The following is a 22,727-nucleotide window of genomic DNA, read 5'->3' as shown; positions in this document are numbered from 1 at the left end:
TATTGTAGTAATTAATCCAAATTATTGCCTCGTCAATATTTTCTGTTTTTATATAGTTAACATTTGATACTATGCATGATAGTATCATGCATAGGAATTACACTAAAAGGAATCTCTTCACATCATTGCTGTTAGTATTGCTTTTAGGGAAACTATATTTATCATTCATTTAGACTGGCTGAATCTGAAATGCTTTTGTTTGTAAAATCCTCTTGAGTCAGGCCAGAGTCCTGAAGGGCTCGGTTCTTATCTTGGCAAGGAAAGAATTCAACATCAAGACCCAAGTCAAGGCAGAAAAGCAAGAAATTTATTGTCAGATAAGAAGCAGGAATGCTTTCTGAACACAGTGGGGTCCCAAGTGGGTAGCCACTGAGAGGCAGAGAAGCAGGAGTTTATATGAGCATGGGGGGGGGGGGGGCGAGGCAGGTGCTTCAGTGACTCAGCATTGTGTCCCCTGTGAATTGGTTGTAAGTCCACTAGGTCTCCTTATTGGTTATTCTGTTTTCCCTAAATGAGCTTTTTAGCCATTGCTTCAGGATTTTATTGGTTTTCTGAACAACCAATTTTCCACTGAGTCAGGGCATCCTGACCATGTCGAACTGCCTATTCCCAGAATCACTTCCTCATTCATTAATATGATAAAATTATAAAACATTAAATATTTTATAGTATTTTGGTGAGACAAATATATATGTTATATAAATAGTTAAACCTAATGTAAAAGGCAGGATCATCAAATTATATAAAGACCAACATCTTAAAGGAAATAATAGTTATAGAATTTTGATGGATTCTTATTTTAAAAACATTGATATTCTGTTAATTACTAGATATACTACAATTAGGATAATTCCTAATTCTCTACTTAAGTGACTATAGTTACTCATCTCCTGTGCCCTCAGAGCCTATAGAAATTGTTGATTTTTTAAAGAAATATAATGTATGCTGAAATGAGAAGAAAATAAAGAGTAATTTATAAGTAGCACAGAGTAAATAGAGAAAATATGTTCAGCTGAGAATTATCTCTAGAGAGCCAAAAATTATTTAAAGTGAATCTGCTTGTAAACTTCTGTAGTGAGGAGTATTAAATGAAAAAGAAGATTCCTACTAAGATGATTTTTCTCAAGAGTTTTTGCGTGTTATTATATTAGCTTAATAAAAAACAAGACTATTTTTGGTCAAAAATTGTACCAATACTTGTAGAAATAGAAGTTGTATTTTGTTTTTTCAACTGATAATATTTCTCTTTCATTAATAAACTATAGGATTATATATTCACTATGTAATCTAAGTAAGTATATATGACTTAAGTATCTATCTACTTAACCACCAGGTAGAATGCTTAATATTAAGATTCCTGAAATAAAGCATTTGTGTGATTTAAAAAGAAAGACCTTTCCACACACATATAAACACATGACCAAAAATTATAGACTGACCTTGGGGAAAAAAGTTTACATTTTATTGCACACCATTTATGGTAGATATTTTTGACTTCTCGAATATATTTTCGATTTATTTCAATATATTCAAATGTATTTGAATACATTTCAAAAAAACCTGAGCAATTGAAAAAAAAAAAGCCTCATGCAATTCCAAATGTACACATTTTACAGGAAAAAAATCTCTGGGTCAATACATACCCGTCTGTTAACAGTAACTCTTCTCAGGACAGAGAATTGGCTAGCAAGATGTAGAGGATATATTTTGCTTTATCAGGGCCTCCCTGGTAGCGCAAGGGGTTAAACACCACACTATGAAGCAATCCATAGCCTTTGCAGCACGAGTTCAATCCCCGACCGGCTAGGGAGAAACCTACATGACGAGGCAGACCTTTCCTGTCTCGCCCGCTGCTCCCCTCAGCAGTGTATTTTAGTCAGTCTGCCTGTTCTGTTTCCTGCTTTGTCTCTGGTGGATCTTCTCACTACCCCTCCCCCACACATCTCTTGCCTGTACCCCAGCTCTTGTATGCATAAATAAATAAATCTTTAAAAAAATATTTGCTTTATCAGAACTATTTAAAATTTCAATGTTTTTATTTAAAGACCAGCATACATTGGGAAAGTACACATATTATTGCTGTATACCCCAATTAAAAAAATTAACTGCTGCCTTTCTCTAGGGTAAGATTGATTTTTCCCTTTTATGCCCACTGTTGGTGTAAAAGGTTTCCAAAGACGCCGTGCCAGATTATTCTTTCACAAGCACTATATATTGATTGCTCTGCAGTGAAATCAACATTTGGAATTGTCCGTCTTTTTCATGGCTATCTTCCTATCCTGGTATATGATACTTTTAGAGAGAATATTTGTATACCTCCTATGTGAATATGAATGGAAACAATTTTTTTTAAATGAATGAACTATGTTTACTACATTTTGGGGAGATTTTTTTTATTTTGGTTTTAGTTTTTTGGTGTGGGACATATGAGTTATCATTTTTAATGACATGATTTTGAAAATAACTGGTTTTGATGAGTTCAAAAATAACCAACTCACAGCTGTTTTTCAAAAATCCCTCTTTTAAATTTGTATTTTTCTAATATAAATTAGAAAATTAGTACTACTAATTTATATTTTTCTCATTTTCTTCCTCAAAATGTGATGAGAAAAAATTTTTTTCCCACCATTGATAATTTTCTTTAGTATTTCAAATTGTGTCCTAAATATCTTCCTTTTGCTTGTTCCACATAGGTAGTTAGGGATCAAAATTATATGATAAACCATTAGATTTAAAATTAGTTAGGTATGGTAATTAGTTGTCAATGCTTTTTTTTTTACACTGAAATACAATTTAATTTCATAAACATTTGCTAAGGTAACCACTAATAGGTTAAGCTGTATAAGAAAACTAAGTAAAAGATGCAATTTCTGCCCATAAAAATAAGTCTATGAAAAGTATTCTTCCCCAGTACACACACCACATTATAAACCAGTATCTGAGTAAGGGCCAAACGTAGTTTAGAAGGCTTTTCTCATCACTGTTGGGGCAATGTTTGAATAAAATTACTATCATTTTAACTAGTAAACATCAATCGTTTCTGATATGTTTCTGTGAGCATTATTAATCACTATTTTATACATCTGTAAAATCTTGAAACTAACAATTTAAAACTCAAATAGCTGGTAAACTTAGCTGGCATATTGAGTGGTTATAGTGTAAAGAAAGGACCTAATGTTAGCTGTAAAGTTGGCCAAAAAGTGCCTGTATATAAAGTAACCTGTTCTTTTGGGAGTAATGCATGAGACTGATTAAAGGTTTGGGGGAAGAAAGGATATTGGAGTTATGTTTTGAATGAAGGAAATACAAATTAAAACTTCAGTGAGGACATAAATATTGAGAAATCTGACAATAAATATAAGGTGGCTATAAAGCAGTGGGATCCCTCATTCACTGCTGAGATAGCTATTTTGGAATGGTTTGGCAATATTTAATAAAGTTTTAAAATGTGTATACCTAAAATCTAACAAACACACTTCCAGATATTCATGCTACAGGACCCTTTATGCATGTATATGAGAGAAAATGTTCAAGAGTATCCATTTTGTTTTGTAGTTTAAAAATTGGGAATTATATAAACATCAGTAGCAGGGAAAAATTAATAGAACTTAAAGGATTCATACAACAGAGTATTATAGTACTGTATGCCAGTATTTCATTGTATGTATCTATACTATAGTAAAATCTCAAAAGTGCAATATTAGTAAAATAAATTAGAAAGGGATATATGACTTGATGCCACTGCTATAAACAAAAAACTCATAAAACAGTAATATATGTTATATATTAAATGGGTGTATACACACATGCTTATTAAGAATATTAACACAAGGATGAGAACACCAACTATGAAATTTCAAAGAATATATATGAAATAATCCAATACACATGAAAACTAAATAGCTTATCCAATGAACACTGAATGACTAGGTGGACACTAGAATCTGGGTGTTCTGATCCCATCTCAGTCACTGTGGCATAAGAAAAGTTGAGTTTAAATTCAAAATTTGAAAACACTTAGTTCTAGATAACTATTGATTTAGTTGGTTCTAATTTCAGAAACGGTAGCACTTGGTTTATAGGAGTGGGCAGTGAAACTATGGTGAATGCCACCATGATCTCTGACTGCAATCTAGAGTAAACCTTCGGGCTGTGTCTCTTTCGAGCTGTTTGCAGATAAGGTTCCAAGGACAGCAGGAAATGTTTGTGCTCTGAGCACTGGGGAGTAAGGATTTAGTTATGAAGTTTCCAACTTTCACAGACTTATTCCAGGATTTATGTGCCAGGGCGGTGACTTCACATGCCATGTTGGTACTGGCAACAAGTCCAACTATGGGGAGTAATTTGATGATGAGAATTTCATCCTGAAGCTTACCGGTCCAGATATCTTGTCAGTGGCACAATGGTTCCCAGTTTTTCATCTGCAATGCCAAGACTGCATGGTTAAATGACAAGCATGTGGTCTTTAGCCAGATGAAAGAGAGCATGAATATTTGTGGAAGCCATGGAGCACTTTGGGCCCAGGAGTGATAGAAGTAATAAAAAGATCATACTGCTTACTGTAGATAAATCTAGTAAATTTCACTTGTGTTGCATATTAACCACCAGACCATTCTGACTGCAGCTCAGGAAAGCACCCTTTTGGATAGCCCCATCTGCTCAAAATAGCCTGTAATTTTTATATTCTTGCTATTATGATAAAAGGATCAATCTGCACCTGACAACAGAACCCCAAAATAATGGAAGTAAAACTTGACAGAATGAAGAGAGAAATAAGACAATTATTTTGATAATTATTATAGGTTTCAATACTCCATCTTTAGTTATGAATATAGGCAGAAAATAAACAAGGATATAGAAGACTTGAAAACACTGTAAACCTACCAAATCTAGTAGACTAATAATTCCCAATATCAGACTATACAGTCTCCTCAGGTGCACACAAATTATTGTCTATCATTATTTTGCTATGAGGAAAATCTTAATATTTTAAAAGATGGAAATAATTCAAAGTATATTCTCCAACAATAATGAAATGAAATTAGAAATCAATAAAAGAAGGAAACTGGAAAATTCATAAATATATGGAAATTAAGCATTGTGTCCCTAAATAATCAGTGGACCAAAGAAGAAATCACAAGGGAAAATAGAAAATACTTTTGGGTGAATGAACATAAAAATACAGCATACCAAAGTTTATGGGATACAGTGTAATAATATACATCTGAAAAGTGAACCTGTACCCCTACGTTATATATAGTGTTGTAAATCAGTGTTACCTCAAAAAAAAAAAAAACCAAAATTTATGCAATACAGCTAAAGCAGTGCTTAGAAAAGGAAATTATATAACTTTAAAATCCTGTGCTTTAAAAAAAAAAAGGCACAAATCAGTAATATAACCTATCTTTAGACAGAAAGAAAAGGCAAAGCAAGCAAAAGGAAGGAAGTAGTATAGAGTGAAAATAAGTGAACTCAAGAATAGAAAAATTAACAAAGTTAATTCTTTGAGAAGGTTGCAAATTGTCAAACCTTTCAGTTGACTGATCAAGAAGATGACTAATTTTACCAAACTCAAGAATAAAAGCAGAGACATTACTGCAGATCTTTCAGAAATAAAAAGGATTATTTATTGAGAAATACTGTGAACAATTATGCACAGGAAATAAACTAGAGAAATGCTTAGTAAAGCAAAAACTTAAAAACCAAAACTAACTTAAAAGTGTAAATTGATATAGAGCTAGCAAGGAAAGAGCTTAGATTTGTTATCAAAGCAGCAACAATAATAAAAACTCCACAAAAGAAAACCTAGACCCAGACGGCTTCATTGATGAATTAATTCCACCAAATGTTTAAAAAAGATTTAATACCTAACCTAAACCAGACAATGCTATCATAGTTAAACTACAGACCAGTATTATGAATATAGCTACAACAAAATACTAGTAAACCATATCCAATAATACATAAAATTGATTATACACAATTAAGGGGGCTTACCAATTCAAAATGGATTCACCATACATAAAGCAATCGTGCTTTACACCATATAATAAAAAAGGGACAAAGACCACATGGTCATCTTGTAAACTCAAAAAAAGCTTCTTCATGATTTAAAAAAATAATAAAACGTCAGTATATTAGCAGAAGAGAATTTCCTCATCCTCATAAAGGACATTTATAAAAATGCTATATTATACTAAATAGTGAAAATTGAACATGTTTCTTCTAAGATCAAGAATAGGACATGGATCTCTTACTCTCACTGCTGCATTACATTGAAAGTTTAAGCCAGGACTTTGAATGAGCAAAGGAATTAAAGGCATCCAGATTGGAAAAGGAATAAATTGATCTCTATTTGTAGATGACATGATCATGTAAAAAGAAAATCTTAAATGATTCACTACAAAGTAATGGAACTGATGAGTTTAGAAGAGTTCTAGGTTGCAAGTTCAATACAGAAAATTCAGTTATTTCTATACTAACAACAAACAATCTGAAAATGAAATTAAGAAAGACTTTTACTTACAGTAGTATCTAAAATAGCAAAATACTTAGGAAGAAATTTAACCAATCTATACTAACAATGAACAATATGAAAATGAAATTAAGAAAACCTTTTACTAATCAAGAAAACCATCCCTTTTATAATTGAAACAAAAAAAATACTTGGGAATAAACCTAACAAAAGAGGTGAAAGACCTATACAAAGAAAATTATAAAACATGTTAAATGAAATTGAAGAAGACACAAAGAAATGGAAAGACATCCCCTGCTCATGGATTGGAAGAATTAACATTATTAAAATGGCCATCCTCCCAAAAGCATTATACAGATTCAGTGCCATTCCAATAAAAATCTCAATGACATTCTTCAAAGAAATAGAGCAAATACTCACAAAATTCATATGGAACCACAAAATGCCATGAATAGCTAAAGCCCTACTGATGAAAACAAAGGAGAAAGGAGGTATCACACTTCCAAACTTCAAGCTATACTACAAAGCCATAATAATTAAAACAGTTTGGTATTGGAACAAAAACAGACACACAGACCAGTGGAACTGAATAGAGAGCCCAGAAATAAAGCCACACTTATATGAACAACTAACCTTTGACAAAGGAGCAAAGAATACGCAATGGAACACAGACAGTTTGTTCAATAAATGGTGCTGGGAGAACTGGACCTCCACATGCAAAAAAATGAACCTAGACCACTACCTCTCACCGCACACAAAAATCAACTCAAAATGGATAAAAGAACTGGACATAAGACCTGAATCCATAAAATATATAGAAGAAAATATAGGTAAAACACTACAAGACATCTCAGAAACATCTTTAAAGACTCATCACCCAAAGCAGTGATCGTGAAGGAAAAGATAAACACCTGGGATTACATCAAACTGAAAAGCTTGTGTACAGCAAAAGAGACATTAACCAAAACTGAGAGACACCCCACTGATTGGGAAAAAATTCTTTGCACTCCAGTCAACTGATAAAGGGACTGATCACAAAGGTATACAAAGAATTCACACGGCTCAACAAAAACAAAGTAAACAATCCAGTCAAGAAATGGGCAGAAGAAATTAAGACATCTCTCCAAAGAGGAAGTACAAGTGGCCAACAGGCATATTTTCATATGTTCAATATCCCTTTTAATCCAGGAAATGCAAATCAAAACCACACTGAGATACCACCTTACACCAGTAAGTTAAGAATGGCACATATCAAAAAAACAAGCAACAACAAATGTTGGTGAGGATGTAGTGAAAAAGGAACTCTACTACATTGCTGGTGGGAGTGCAGACTGGTCCAACCACTATGGAAAGCTGCCTGGAGGTTCCTCAGTCTACTAAAATGGAGCGACCATACAACCCGGCAATTCCACTACAAGGGATCTACCCAAAGGACACAAAAACATTGATTCAAAAGAACATCTGTACACCTATGTTTATTGCAGCACTATTTACAAAAAGTAAAACCTGGAAACAACTGAAATGCCTAAAAATAGATGACTGGATCGAGAAGATGTGGTACATATACACAATGGAATATTATTCAGCAATCAAAAAAGATAAACTCATGCCATTTGTAGCAACGTGGATGGAGCTAGAAGTAATAATGCTCAGTGAAATAAGCCAGAAGGAAAAAGAAAAATATCAGATGGTTTCACTTATAACAGGAATGTAGGGGAACCAAATAAGACATCAATGTAAAAAACATAACAACAACATAACACAACAAAGCAAAAACAGACAATTAGAAATCAGAGACATACTGCAGGGGAGGAGGAAGGAGAGGGATGAGAGGGAGGGAGGGAGCAGCACAGGGTATATGGTGATGGTGCATGGGTGCCTTGGGGAAGGAAATTCTATGGGGACTCAATCTGAGGGGGTGGAGGGAAGCAAATATTGTTCCAAAAAAAAGAAAAAAGAAAGAAAGCCTTTTACTTACAGTAGTATCTAAAATAACAAAATATTTAAAAGACATTTAACAAAAGAGGTATGTGACTTGTACACTAAAAACTACAAAACACTATTGAAAGAAAGATTTAAATAAATGGAAATACATCCCATGATCTTACATCAGAAGACTTAATATTTAAGATAGCAGTACTCCCTAAATTGTACCAATGAAACATTACCTGCTAAAATCCCAGCTGAATTATTCATAGAAATTGGTGAGTAGACTCTAAAAAACATTGGAAATGTAAGGGACCCAGAATTGTCAAAACACTTTTGAAAAGAACAAAGTTGAAGGCCTTAACGCTTTCTAATTTAAAACTTGCTATAAAGGTATAGTAATCAAGATATCATAGTACTGATAGATCAATGAAATAGAAGATAGATCAGTGGAATAGAATTGAGAGTTCTGAAACAAACCCTTTTATTGTTAGTTAACAAGAATGCCAGATGATTAAATGGGGGGAAAGTCTTCAGCTAATGCTGCTGAGGCAACTGGATATCCACATGCAAAAACATGGAATTGGACCCTTACTTCATAAAGTATACAAAAACTAACTCAAAATAAACCAGAGACCTAAAAGAAGAGCTGAACTCTAAAACATAGAATAAAACATAAGAGTATATCTTTTTTGTTTTGGATTAAGCCATGGTTTCATAGATGTACCAACAACACAAGTACAAGGAAAAAAGTGACATATAAGTTTACTTCGCCAAGATTGAAAACTTCTCATGTTTCAAATCTATCAAGAAACTGAGAAGACAACTCAAAAATAAAATATTTGCAAATCACGTAGCTGATAAGGAGCTTGTATTCAAAATATACACCAAACTCAACAATAAAAAGACATATAACCCAATTAAAAATTAGGCGAAGGTTTTAAATATTGGCAAGAATGTGAAAAAATTGGAACCCACATACCCTGCCACCGATGGGAATGTAAATTGTTGAATCTACTCTGGAAAAGTTTGGCAGATCCTCCCAACAATTAAATACATGGTTAACATATGACCCAGCAGTTCTAGGTGTATATATACTCAAGAGAAATAAAATATGTCTTTGTAAAAACATTATTCATAATAGCTAAAGATTGCATTTAATCCAGATGTTCATTAGCAGAAAGTTGGTAAACAAAATGTGATTTATTCTTAGAATGGAGTATTATTTGGCCATAAACTGGTACAGAGTTTTTCATTATATGCTACAACTTGCGTGAACCTGATAAACTTAGGCTAAGTGGAATTTTGAGTGATAAAAATGTTCTAAAATTTACCTGGTGATGGTTATACAACTTGTGTGTGTAAAACCACTGAATTGTACTCTAATTTTTCAGCATATTGTGATATATGGATTATGTCTCAGTAGAACATATTTTAAACTCATTTGCATATTTTAGATGCATGTTTATGTAATGTATATGTAATGCTGGTGGTAAATTATTTTAACAAGACCAAGGTAGTCTTTCTTGAGTATATCTATTAGAGTCAGTTTCACAGTTACAGCATCAAGAGGTTATCATTTCAAAGTCTATGATGTTAAATTGTTTACATATTGATACTATTTCCTTATATATAATCTACATGTAGTATTTGTAAGTGATAAATATACTAACATACTCCAAGATCAGAAAACAAAAGTAGATAAAACTAGGAAATGTGTTTGGAAACAGCATATTCTTAAATTCCAACTTGTTGACTGATGTTTAATGATCCAGAAGCAGATGCTACTCAGCTCTTTGTTGCTTTAGTTTCTATGACAGTCTGATACATTCACATACAACAAAGCTTGCTATATATAGGCAGTTTGATAGAAAGTAAGGTTTGAGGTGTATGGATGAGTACACTAACATCTCACCTCTATCTGTATTTTCAACAGATTGCTATAAAATACGCTAAGATTCTAGCCAGAATGGAGTTTGTAAAATTTGACTTTATTTAGATTAAGGACAGTCTGACGTCCAACTTGTCATTAACGATTACCTCAGTATTTAGTGAATAGAACAAATTACACACCTGGAGTAGAAACTTGCATTACAGCAACTTTGATAGCAATAATAGTAGTTAAACGAGAAAATTAAAGAGGATGCAAGAACAAGTAAAGTGCTACCGTTTTGTAAATGTCTTTACTAAATAAGCATGGCTGTGATTTATTTTCAGTCAGTTTTTGTAATTATACCTAAAGCTTGTGTACTTATATATTAAGGGCATAAAATCATACTTTAAAAAATATTACAGATTTTGATAGGGAAGAAAAGTTACAAATTTCCCTTTTTTATGGTAAACTTCAACTTACTGGCTGTTATTAGTAAATTTGTAGGTATCTGTATTTTGAAAAAAACTGATTTAAATGTTTAGAATCGTATGACTTTGAATTTTAAATATATAAATTGTTATTTTAGCCAATAGCTTATATTTATTAAGATAATTACATTCTAATATTTTACCATGAAATTAAAATTTATGGAGTCTGTAATTTATGTGTTTTACTAGTCTATTTAAAGCCTTTATAATTTAAGAATAGAATCTCATGTATTATGAATCTGTCAGGAATAATCATTCTAACTGTACTCTTTTAAAGGCACTAATTATCATTCATCTCTAAAGAGTATTCTCACTAATATACAGTTTGCTTATATACTTAAAATGACTATTTCACTGTATGTACAAACTCTTTCTGTGTGGATAACTTACTGCTGAGTTTAAAATCACATAATATTTATCATCTATATAACTTTGAAATTTAGAATTAACTTCAGTAAGTTATTTTGAGTTGATTGTTAGTTAGGTTGTAAGAGTATATGTTGAAAATGTTACCTAATCTCTAGTCTTCTGTATTCATTATTTTAATTCTGAATCTCAATGTAAAAACTTGTGTTTGAGTTTTAATGAGATTAGTGAATTGATTTCAATATATTATGTAATTTATACAGGTTTTTTTTATGAGGAAATAGCATTTAAAGTGAACTTTTACTTTTCTAATATAAAGCAGTATTTTTTCTTAAACAGCTAACTTAATTTTCAAAGGTAAGCAGTTCATATTGATATTGTTCATGTTAAATATAGCTTATTCTTTAGGTATAATCTGAGCAAGAAATTCGTATTTTAAACTCAGTCCTCAAATACTCTGTGAAATGCTTTGTTAACAATAAAGTAGAGTACACAACCTTTTGCTGGTTTTGTAATCATCCCTGTGAGTAATCTTGATGCCTTGGACTTAAATTGAATGCCAGTTTTGAAAAATTAGTAGATGAATTAAAGTATATGGAAATGCAAACCCAAATTATGACATCTGGAAATTTGAGTTGACAGTATTAATCTAATTATTGTAAAGTCTACATTATTTTCTACATAATTAAATTTTACTTAAAATGAAAAATCTATAATACGACTTTTTAATAGAACTAGTTTTAGACACTAAAGATGTTAATTGTTGCAACCTCATATATTCATGGCACATTTGAGCAGGTATGAGTCTAGTACGATTAGTAAGACAATAATAGTTCTAACTTATTAGCCATTCTGAAGTAGGTAACAAATTCTTAGTTTTATTTATACATTCACACACACAGAGAGAGACGAGAATATATGCACACACATCCTTGTATAACATATATACATGCATTGTCTATATTTTTTTATATATATTGTAATACCTCATTTTCCTAATGTCAGGAAATGAGGTAATCCAGATAGTCTAGATATGTTATTAGGATTCTTTTCCTACTTAATTTGAAGAAAATATTGTTTAGGGCTTGCTGTATGGTAGGCATTATACTGGAGTTTTTAATACAGTGTTTCCCTTAATCTATCAGGAACCCTGTGTATTAGAGAAGAAGACACTAAAGCTTACAGAATTTAAATAATTTGCTTAAAAAACACATTAAGTAGTATAGTAGGATTTGACATAAATTGCTTGCTTCCAAGTCCTTATTTTTTTCTTTCATAATGCTTTCATTTCTAAAAAGGAATGATGAAGATAACTGAGCTTAAGCAGGAAAAAATTACAGATATTTGCTAGTTATCTAGCATTGTAATTGGCTATTACTCTCCCTTTTTGACCCAACTCTGCAAACAGGGTCTAACAGTTGCTCATTTATTATTTTTCAAATAAATTAATTAAATGGACAGATGGTATGCAGATCTCTGTTATTTGTATATACTGATATCAGATATATTCTTACTTAAGTTTGCAAATTATTACCTTAGCACTAGAAACTAAACTCAAGTTTATTAGCTTGATTATTGTCCTTTTCTTTACAAACATTAATCTATTAAGCTGAAAAACATAACATTGGCAGCTCATCTGCAGATTGATAGGCTAAGTACAAATAAAGCTTGATTCAAAGTTCATATAATTAAGTAAATTTAATAATTCTCTGATACATAAATAACTCATACTTGTTTGTAAATTGATATTCAGATGAAATGAATTTCCCAAAGTAATTTCTCAGGAAATCCACATAATGAATTCAAATTTAGATACAATCAAATTGAGGTGCCTGTAATTTATCAAGGCAAATAAGTACAGAAAGAAGTTGGAAATGTTACTCTGTTGCTTGGGGAATCTTGAGCTCTACTATGTAATATGATATCCATTAACCACATGTGGCTACTTAATAAGATTACAAATTCAATTCCTCATTCTCACTGTCTCATTTCAAATGCTCAGTAGCACTTGTGTAAGGGCACAGACCACTTGTATTGCTACATGTAGTTAGAGGCTATTAGCACAAATAAAGAACATTTACATCATCACAGAAAGTTATACCAATTAGCCCTCAAAGACAGGAAAAGATTTAGAAGCTATGTAGAGGTGGACAGCAGTTAGTTCAGCAAACATAAGTTCAATTTCTGTAGCTTTTGTAATTTTAACTAAAAGATTGAAGTCTTGTGAAAGACATATTGTAGTAGAGATGACAGCATGTATTGCAATAGTAGTATGTATAAAGTACTGTTGACCAAATATAGGCATAATCTAATTCTGCACTAGGGGGTCAGAATGTTGAAAAATTGTAGAAAAAATTCTTTGCCACAGTTTTAGCTGTTCAACATAGGAAAATATCTGCAGAAATCAAATCTGAATCAAATGCCACACTGGAGACTAATAAACACGCCATGGACCAGGAAATGAAGTTATTGACCATTAAACTAGATTGCAAGGGGCCTCCCCTGGTGGCGCAGCGGTTGAGCTGGCTGCCCGCAGCCTCTGCAGTGCCAGTTCAATCCCCGGCCACCAGCGAGGGTCCCACAAAAAAAAAAAAATAGATTGCAAGGAGATGAGCAGCAGATGGATAGATGGAAAGCTAAGAAGTCAGTAAAGGAAAGTAAGGTAGGTAAGAGGCAGACAGGTCTGGACCAATTCAGGAGAAATTGATTAAACATTGTTTTCTGGGTATATTATCTCTACACTAGAGAGTGATCCATTCCTCTGAGGTAGGGGCAAATTCTTAAAGTGACAGATCTGCCCTGTTAAAAATAATACTAAGAACTAGGTATATAGATAAAATACCAGCAACTAACCTGTGCCTAAATAATGCTTACTATTACCAGTCACTATCTAAGCACTTGGCATATATTTAATTCTCTAAATCAAGTTGAGTTAATTTAAAGGCTTTGAATCATGAATTGGCAAAAGACATTGCTAAAGTTATTTTAATTCAAAGTAAAGGTACAAGGCCCAAAGGGATTTTCAACCTCTTTAAATTGGAGCTCTCAGGCAAGCATGCTGAAGGAGTTGGATAAGGAATTGCGGGAAAGGATTAGGCATTCCATATAATTTTGTTCATATGTTTTCTATAGTTTGTTGCTGTTATGGGCTAACTTGTATTTCCCCATTCCACCCCAAAATTCACATACTGAATTCCTAACCTTCCCCCCCCCCAAAAAAAAAAAACCTGATTGTTTTTGGAGATAGGATTTTAAAGAGGTAGTTAAGATTACAAGAGGTCATTAGGATAAGACCCAATCCAACAGGATTTTATACTAGCTAGTATCCTTACAATAAGAAGGATACAGCAATACCTAGAGGAGAGGCCATCACAGGAAAAATAAGGCTCACCTAAAATAAAGGAGAAGGACCTCAGAAGAAACCAACCCTGCCAAGACCTGGATGTCAAACTAAGCTTCCAGAATTAAGAGAAAACAATTTTTTCTTACACCCCACAGTCTCTGATATTTTGTAATGGCAAATATAGTAAACTAATATGGTTGGCAAGATAGGATTTGGTTTTCTTGTGAGGTCTTTACTTTGTATTCCTCAACCTAACCTAAAGTTGGTCTTCACACCCCACTGATTGGGGTGTACACTCCAGTCAACTGATAAGGGACTTATAACAAAGATATACAAAGAACTCACAAGGCTCAACAAAAACAAAGTAAACAATCCAGTCAAGAAATGGGCAGAAGAAATTAAGACATCTCTCCAAAGAGGAAGTACAAGTGGCCAACAGGCATATTTTCATATGTTCAACATCCCTTTTAATCCAGGAAATGCAAATCAAAACCACACTGAGATACCACCTTACACCAGTAAGAATAGCACATATCAAACAAGCAACAACAAATACTGGCGAGGATGTAGTGAAAAAGGAACTCTACTACATTGCTGGTGGGAGTGCAAACTGGTCCAACCACTATGGAAAGCTGCCTGGAGGTTCCTCAGTCTACTAAAAATGGAGTGACCATACAACCCGGCAATTCCACTACAAGGGATCTACCCAGAGGACACAAAAACATTGATTCAAAAGATCACCTCTATCCCTATGTTTATTGCAGCACGATTTACAATAGGTAAAACCTGGAAACAACCCAAATGCCCAAAAATAGATGACTGGATCAAGAAGATGTGGTACATATACACCATGGAATATTATTCTGCAATCAAAAAAGATAACTCATGCCATTCATAGCAACGTGGATGGAGCTAGAAGGAATTACACTCAGTGAAAGAAGCCAGAAGGGAAAAGAAAAATATCAGATGGTTTCACTTATAACAGGAATATAGGGGAACCAAATAAGACATCAGTGTAATAATAATAACAGCACAAAACACAACAAAGCAAAAATGGACAATTATAAATCAGACATACTGCAGGGGAGGAGGAGGAAGAGGGATCGAATCAGAGGGAGGGAAGGAGGAGCACAGGGGGCTGAGGTGATGGTGCACGGGTGCATTGGTGAAGGAAACTCTATGGGGAATACACCTGAGGGGGTGGGGGGAAGCAAATATTGCTTAAAATCTGCCTGTTCTGTTCCCTACTCTGTCTCTGGTGAATTCTCTCACCCTCCTACACATCTGGCCTGTACCACGGTTCTTGTATAAATAAATAAATCTTAAAAAAAAAAAAGAACAGTGATGTAAAAAAAATTATAAAATTAATATAAAAAATAAAGTCAGTCTTCATATGGAGTGAAAATGTAAATCATGTGTCCTTTGGGGTAAAGAGAGGTAAATAATTACATCTTCAGCACTGTTGCCATCCATAAACATATTTCTTTTTTTTTTTTCAATGATTATATTTGGTTTGTAGATTTTTTTTTACAAAAATGTAAGTGAATATTCTTAGAAATTAACATCTTTAAATATTTCATAATTAAATGAATATAAGTAGGTTAAATTATCCTTCAAAATAAGCAGTTTAAACAGTTTTGTAGAAACAAACTCTAAAATTCTTAAATTCAAAAGGTTAATTTTTGTTCACTGTACAAAACAAATTGCTTATAATAATTTGGTGGTTTTTTTCTATTTGGTGGGGTTTCTGTTTTTTCCTCTAGAGATTATAAAGTATTACTACTAAAATTTTACCTTTTACTGAATCCGTTAGGATTTGAAGTAGTGATACTTACTAGAGCAAAAAATAAGTGCGGTTTCTGATGGCTATTTTAGCAATTTATGAGTAATTACACTGAAACTGTTGATTTCCCCAGCATGCAAATTTGGGGGGAAATCCAGACATCTCACCCTCTGGAGATGGGCCAGATATCTTTACGATGTTTGAGAAAAGTCCCAATATGCTTTTAAAAGTAAAGTATTCCTTTTCATCTGGTTCACATCTTCTCATCTGAAACACTTTAATAGTGTGTGGGATAAGTGTAAGATTCTTGTTTTTTATATTCTTATTTTACATGTAAATGACTTCTGATAACACTTAAAATGGAAGCAGATGATCAAGGAATTACCTGTTTTGTTTAAAACAAAAAAGAATATTTCCGTTGTATTTAGCAATGATTACTAGCAGCTCAAAATTAAATAGAAAGGTATAATTTATATCCAGGTTTTTGTTTTTTAAATACTCACTCATCGTTTCCTTTAAAATATTTGAAAATGTTTAATATATTATTATGCCTTAACATTTGGATAAAGTTTATTTGTATAGGCAGAGCATGAATAAATAAATTTTGGCACTTTTAGTCAGTAGTTCAAATTCCAAGGTGGTGCTTAAGACCTACATTTTTTATTATAAATGTTCGATTGAATTTGCTTCACTTTAAGTGGCTCGTTGATATAAATTGAGTTTTAATTTTAAATTGACTACACCTCTCAGTGTATTATATGAAAGAATAGTTTGTTGAATGGTTTTATAAAATCAGTGGCTTTTTCAGTAATATCAATAATCATCTCTTCCTTTTTCAAAACTATATCTTGATTGGACTAAATATCTCAGGTCTCCTTCAGCTTTCACTTTTTCCTAGCGTGTGCTCTGTTTAAAGGTCTTCCCATAGAAATTACTGGTCTGTTATCTGCCCCTTTGTCCTCTTTCTCACACCAGAGATATCTTTTCCTGCTATTCTGCTTTTTTTTTGGAAACATATTTCCTTCCCTAAATAAATCATTTTATATTTGATCCTTTTAAATACTATGTTTTCCATAATTTCTCCAGGCCATTATATGTTTATTAAAAAATTGAGGAATTACATTACATTTTATCGTTGTTTGGTAGTCTTCATTAATGTATGTAGGGGGCATATTAATAGTTTTTTTTCTTTTTATCATTTTTTATACATCATTTTTTATTTTTGCACAATGTGTGCATTTTCATCTTGGTTATATTCCCCATACAATTATTTTATTGTTATTGTTATTCAAGAACTAAGAAAATGTTGGTAGTACTCAATACTAAAGTTCAGAAGACATTTCAAGTATTTATAGCTCTACTTATCCCTATTTAAAGTGATAGAAGTTGAGGGCCTCCCCTGGTGGCGCAGCGGTTGAGCGCTGGGTTGAGAGGCTGCCCACAGCCTCTGCAGCGCCAGTTCGATCCCCAGCCACCGGCGAGGGGTCCACAAAAAAAAAAAAAAAAAAAAAAGTGGTAGAAGTTGAACTATTGGCAGATAGTCAGTTAATTCCTTTTGTTTATTTTATTTTTTTTTTTTTTTATAAATTTTATTGTTATATTCCCCATACAATTGCCGCCCCCCATTCTGACCCCAATCCCTCCCCTCCCGCCCCCGCCCCCCTAAAAGTGTCTCTGGTTCATAGTTTTTTGTTGATTTTGATTTTCACTTTCTTATAGTTTTTCATTTTCCTGGTCCATTATTTAAGTTTTCTAGATTCCTGCTATGAGTGAGACCATCCGGTATTTTTCTTTTTCTTTTTGGCTTATTTCGCTGAGCATGATCCCTTCCAGCGCCATCCATGTTGCAGCAAATTGCATGTGTTTATCTTTTTTGAATGCTGAGTAATATTCCATGGTATATATGTACCACATCTTCTTGATCCAGTCATCTATTTTTGGGCATTTGGGTTGTTTCCAAAGCTTAGCTATTGTAAACAGTGCTGCTATAAACATAGGGGTGCAGGTGTTCTTTGGAATTGATGTTTCTGTGTCCTTTGGGTAAATACCTAGGAGTGGAATTGCTGGGTCATATGGAAGCTCTATGTTTAGTAATTCCTTTTGTTTATTATAGGTAATTGCTTTTTTTATTTTGGTAAAGCAGCTTTTATAAACTGCTTACCCATTGTTGACATATAAACTCAATTCCAATATTTGCACTAAAGAATGGCAAAAGAATATACTATCTAGATCTTGAGCAAAGTTTTGAATATGACGTTAGATCTATTAATGGAGATGTTGATAGTGAAAGAAAGTGAAGAGACATATTTGAATATTCTTATGAAGAAGTCAACGTGTTAAGTTTCAGGATTCTTTTGTTGTATTTGAGTAGAAATTGTTCAGTAAACAGCTGGCCAAATAACTATAAAATAATTTAAGGTAGTGATAAGTGCTGGGTTAAAAATAGATTGACATGGTAGAGAGTATATGAGAGTATATATCCTCTAGAATTTGGTGGTCAAGGAAAGTCTTTTTGAGGATATGATATTTGAGATGCCAGAGTGATAAGGATTGAGCCTTGTAAAGATCTTGGAAGAAGAGCCATAATTTTTTAATTCCCCTAAATTAAAACTATTATCAAGACATATATTGGAAGGATTGAGAATCTCATTTTGGGGGTTAAGGGATATCCAGGCTGAAAAAGGTTACTACTTTCTCCGCTTTTATTTTTTCCTCCTGAATATCTTTCACTACTTATTAGAGCTATTTTCTAATCCTCCATTTCTTTGTTTTCTGATTCATTATTTCTGCTCTTATTTTTGTAAGCCTTTAAAAATTACAGATTTTTAATTTAGTTGGGTATAGAGGACAATACAATACTGATTCTTTGAAATTTGTTAGAGTTGGTGTGTGGTCCACTACTGTAATTATCATTTCTATTGCATAAATACTTGAGAAAAATCTATATTTTCTTATTATTGTTTATTAACCCTAATCGGCTTTGAAATAGTATTCTAAAGTATACTTTTGAGAGTCCTTAGGTCTCCTGGAGGCTTTTAAAAAACAAATGAGTAAGTGCCCCTTACTAGGAATATATATTTTCTAATTGTTAGGTACAGTATACTTTATGTTGTCATTAAACTACTATTATTAAGAGAGTTGCTCATATCATATCTTCCATCTTCTAGACAATTTTTTCTTCTCTTTGTCCTGTTAATCACTGAGAAAGGTATTAAAATAGCCTGCCATAATAGAGGGTTTGAAATTTTTTCTCTAATATTTTTTAATCCAATGTCATTTCCTCTCTCTTTTTTTTAAATGGGTAAGCTTAGTCCATTTCAAGTTACATTTTAATATATTTGGATTTATTTCACACTTTTGTTTTCCACTCATCCTACTTTTCTGTGCTGGATTTCTTTCCTACTGTCTTTGAAATGAGGGTTTTTTATCTTTGAAAGCTTTTTATTTTACTTTGGCTGTTTAGGATTTTTTGTGGTTCTTTAAAAATTTTTAGAATTTTCTGTTTCTGTGAAAATGACATTGGTTAGGGATCTCATTGACTTTGGGTAGTATGGACATTTTAACAATAGTAATTTAATAATAGTAATTTTTCCAATCCATGAATATGGGATATCTTTCCATTTATTTGTTCTTTCATCACTGGTAGTTTTCAGTGTAGAGATCTTTTCACATCTGTGGTTATATTTATTTCTAAATATGTTACTGTTTTTGATTCTGTTGTAAATGGAATTTTTTTCCTTTATGTTTTTAAAGATTTATTTATTTGTGCATATAAGAGCTGGGGTGCAGGTCAGAGGTGGGGGGTTGAGAGAATTCACCAGAGACAGGTGGGGAGCAAAATAGGCAGAATAACTGAAATACACTGTTTAGGGGAGCAGCTGACAAGACAGGAGAGGTCTGCTGCACCATATGGGTTAGCTCCCTGACTGGAGATTGAACTCGTGCTGCAGTGACTGCGGATAGCTTCATAGTGCTGAGACTTTATCCCTTGTGCCAACAGCGAGACCTCTAAATGAAATTTTATTTCTTTTTAAGATGTTTATCCCACAACTTTTCTGAATTTGATGAGACCTAACATTTTTTAGGATTTTTACATATATATATAGTTATGTCATTTTCAAGTAAAGGTAATTTTTTTAATATTTTATTTTATATATTTTGATATCATTTTTCATTTTTGCACAATATATGCATCTTCATCTTGATTATAGTCCCCATACAATTCCCACCCCCCTTTTTTTGGCCCTAATTTCTCCTCTCCTCCCCCCCGTAGTGTGTCTCTGGTTTATAGTTGCTTGTTGTTTTTTATTTTTACTTCATTATAATTAGTCTTTTTCCTGGTCCCTTATTTAGGTTTTCTAAATTCGTGCTATGAGTGAGACCATCCAGTATTTTTCTTTCTTTCTGGCTTATTTCACTAAGCATGATCCCTTCCAGCTCCATCCATGTTGCTGCAAATTGCATGAGTTTATCTTTTTTAATTGTTAAGTAATATTCTGTTGTATATATGTACCACATCTTCTTGATCCAGTCATCTATTTTGGGGTATTTGGGTTGTTTCCAAAGCTTAGCTATTGTAAATAGTGCTGCTATAAACATAGGGGTGCAGGTGCCCTTTTGAATTAATGACTCTGGGTCCTTTGGGTAAATATCTAGGAGTGAAATTGCTGGATCATGTGGAAGATCCATCTTTAGCAGGTTGTGGAATCTCCACACAGCTTTCTATAGTGGTTGGACCAGTTTGCACTCCCACCAGCAGTGCAAGAGAGTTCCTTTTTCTCCACATCCTCGCCAATATTTCTTATAGCTCATTTTTTTAATATGTGCCATTCTCACTGGTGTAAGATGGTATCTCATTGTGGTTTTGATCTGCATTTCCCTGATTTGATTACAAGTGATGCTGAACATTTTTCATATGCCTGTTGGCCATTTGTATTTCCTCTTTGGAGAAGTTCCTTTTTAGCCTTTCTGCCTATTTTTTGACTGGATTATTTACTTTTTGTTAGGTCTCTTCAGCTCTTTGTAGATTTTTGTGATCAGTCCTTTATCATTAGTGTTGTGTGCAAAAATTTTCTCCCAGTCGGTGGGCAGTCTCTTTGTTTTGGTTACTGTCTCTTTTGCTGTACAGAAGCTCTTTAATTTGATGTCGTGCCAGCTGTTTATCTTTGCCTTTGCTATCACTGCTTTGGGTGATGAGTCTTTAAAGATGAAAGTCATGTGGTGTTTCACCTATATTTCCTTCTATATATTTTATGGTTTCAGGTCTTATGTCTAGTTCTCTAATCCATTTTGAGTTGGTTTTTGTGCATGGTGTGAGGTAGTAGTCAAGCTTCATTATTTTGCATGTAGCAACCCAGTTAACCCAGCACCATTTATTGACAGACTTTCTTTGCTCCATTGCATAATCTTTGCTCCTTTGTCAAAGATTAGTTGACCGTAAATCTGTGGGTTTATTTCTGGATTTTCTATTCGGTTCCATTGGTCTGTATGTCTGTTCTTGTTCCAATACCATGCAGTTTTGATTATTATGGCTTTGTAGTATAGTTTGAAATTTGGGCATGTGATGCCCCCATTCCCTCCTTTTTTTTTTTTTTTTTTTTTTTTTTCAGGAGAGCTTTGGCTATTCCGGGTCTTTGGTGGCTCCATATGAATTTCATCAATATTTGTTCTATTTCTTTGAAGAATGTCGTTGAAACTTTTATTGGAATAGCATTGAATCTGTAAATTGCTTTTGGTGGGATGGCCATTTTGATCATGTTAATTCTTCCAATCCATGAGCAGGGGATGTCTTTCCATTTCTTTGTGTCTTCTGTTTCTTTCAACAGTGTTTCATAGATTTCTTTGCATCGGTCCTTTACCTCTTTCTTGAGGTTTATTCCCCCAAGTATTTGATTTTTTTTGTTTCAATAATAAAAGAGATGGTTTTCTTGATTTCTTCTTCTTCAGATTTATTGTTTGTATATAGGAAGGCTACTTATTTTTGTGTGTTGATTTTGTATCCTGCTACTTCACTAAACTGATTGATTAGTTTTATGAATTTTTCTGTGGAGTTTTTGGGGTTCTCTGTGCATATTATCATATCATCTGCGAATAGTGATAGTTTGACTTCTTCCTTCCCTATTTGGATTCCTTATATGTCTTTCTCTTGTCTTATTGCTCTGGCTAGCACTTCCAGTATTATATTGAAAAGCAATGGTGAGAGTGGACATCCTTGTCTTATTCCAGATCTTAACGGAAATGCTTTCAGCTTTTCACCATTGAGAATGATACTGGCTGTTGGCTTGTCATATATGGCCTTTATGATGTTGAGGTATGTTCCTTGTATCCTGAGAATTTCAAGGACCTTTATCATGAATGGGTGTTGTACTATGTCAAAAGCTTTCTTAGCATCTATTGATATTAGCATATGGTTTTGTATTTCTTTTTGTTGATGTGTTGGATTACATTAATTGATTTTTGGATGTTGAACCATC

The 22,727-nt window shown here is 33.1% G+C and overlaps 1 protein-coding gene and 1 pseudogene across 3 annotated transcripts in view; both read left to right on the top strand.

The window, feature by feature from the left end:
* Window positions 1-22,727, top strand: part of FNDC3A (fibronectin type III domain containing 3A) — a 166,244-nt gene that overhangs the window by 25,888 nt on the left and 117,629 nt on the right. The gene's annotated exons all lie outside the window — the stretch shown is intronic.
* Window positions 3,617-8,279, top strand: LOC119258903 (peptidyl-prolyl cis-trans isomerase A-like; annotated as a pseudogene).

The sequence above is a fragment of the Talpa occidentalis genome, unplaced genomic scaffold, assembly GCF_014898055.3.
Source record: "Talpa occidentalis isolate TD23 unplaced genomic scaffold, MPIMG_talOcc4v2.1 talOcc4.5, whole genome shotgun sequence".
NCBI lineage: Eukaryota > Metazoa > Chordata > Mammalia > Eulipotyphla > Talpidae > Talpa > Talpa occidentalis.
This window is presented reverse-complemented; position numbering and strand designations above follow the sequence as displayed.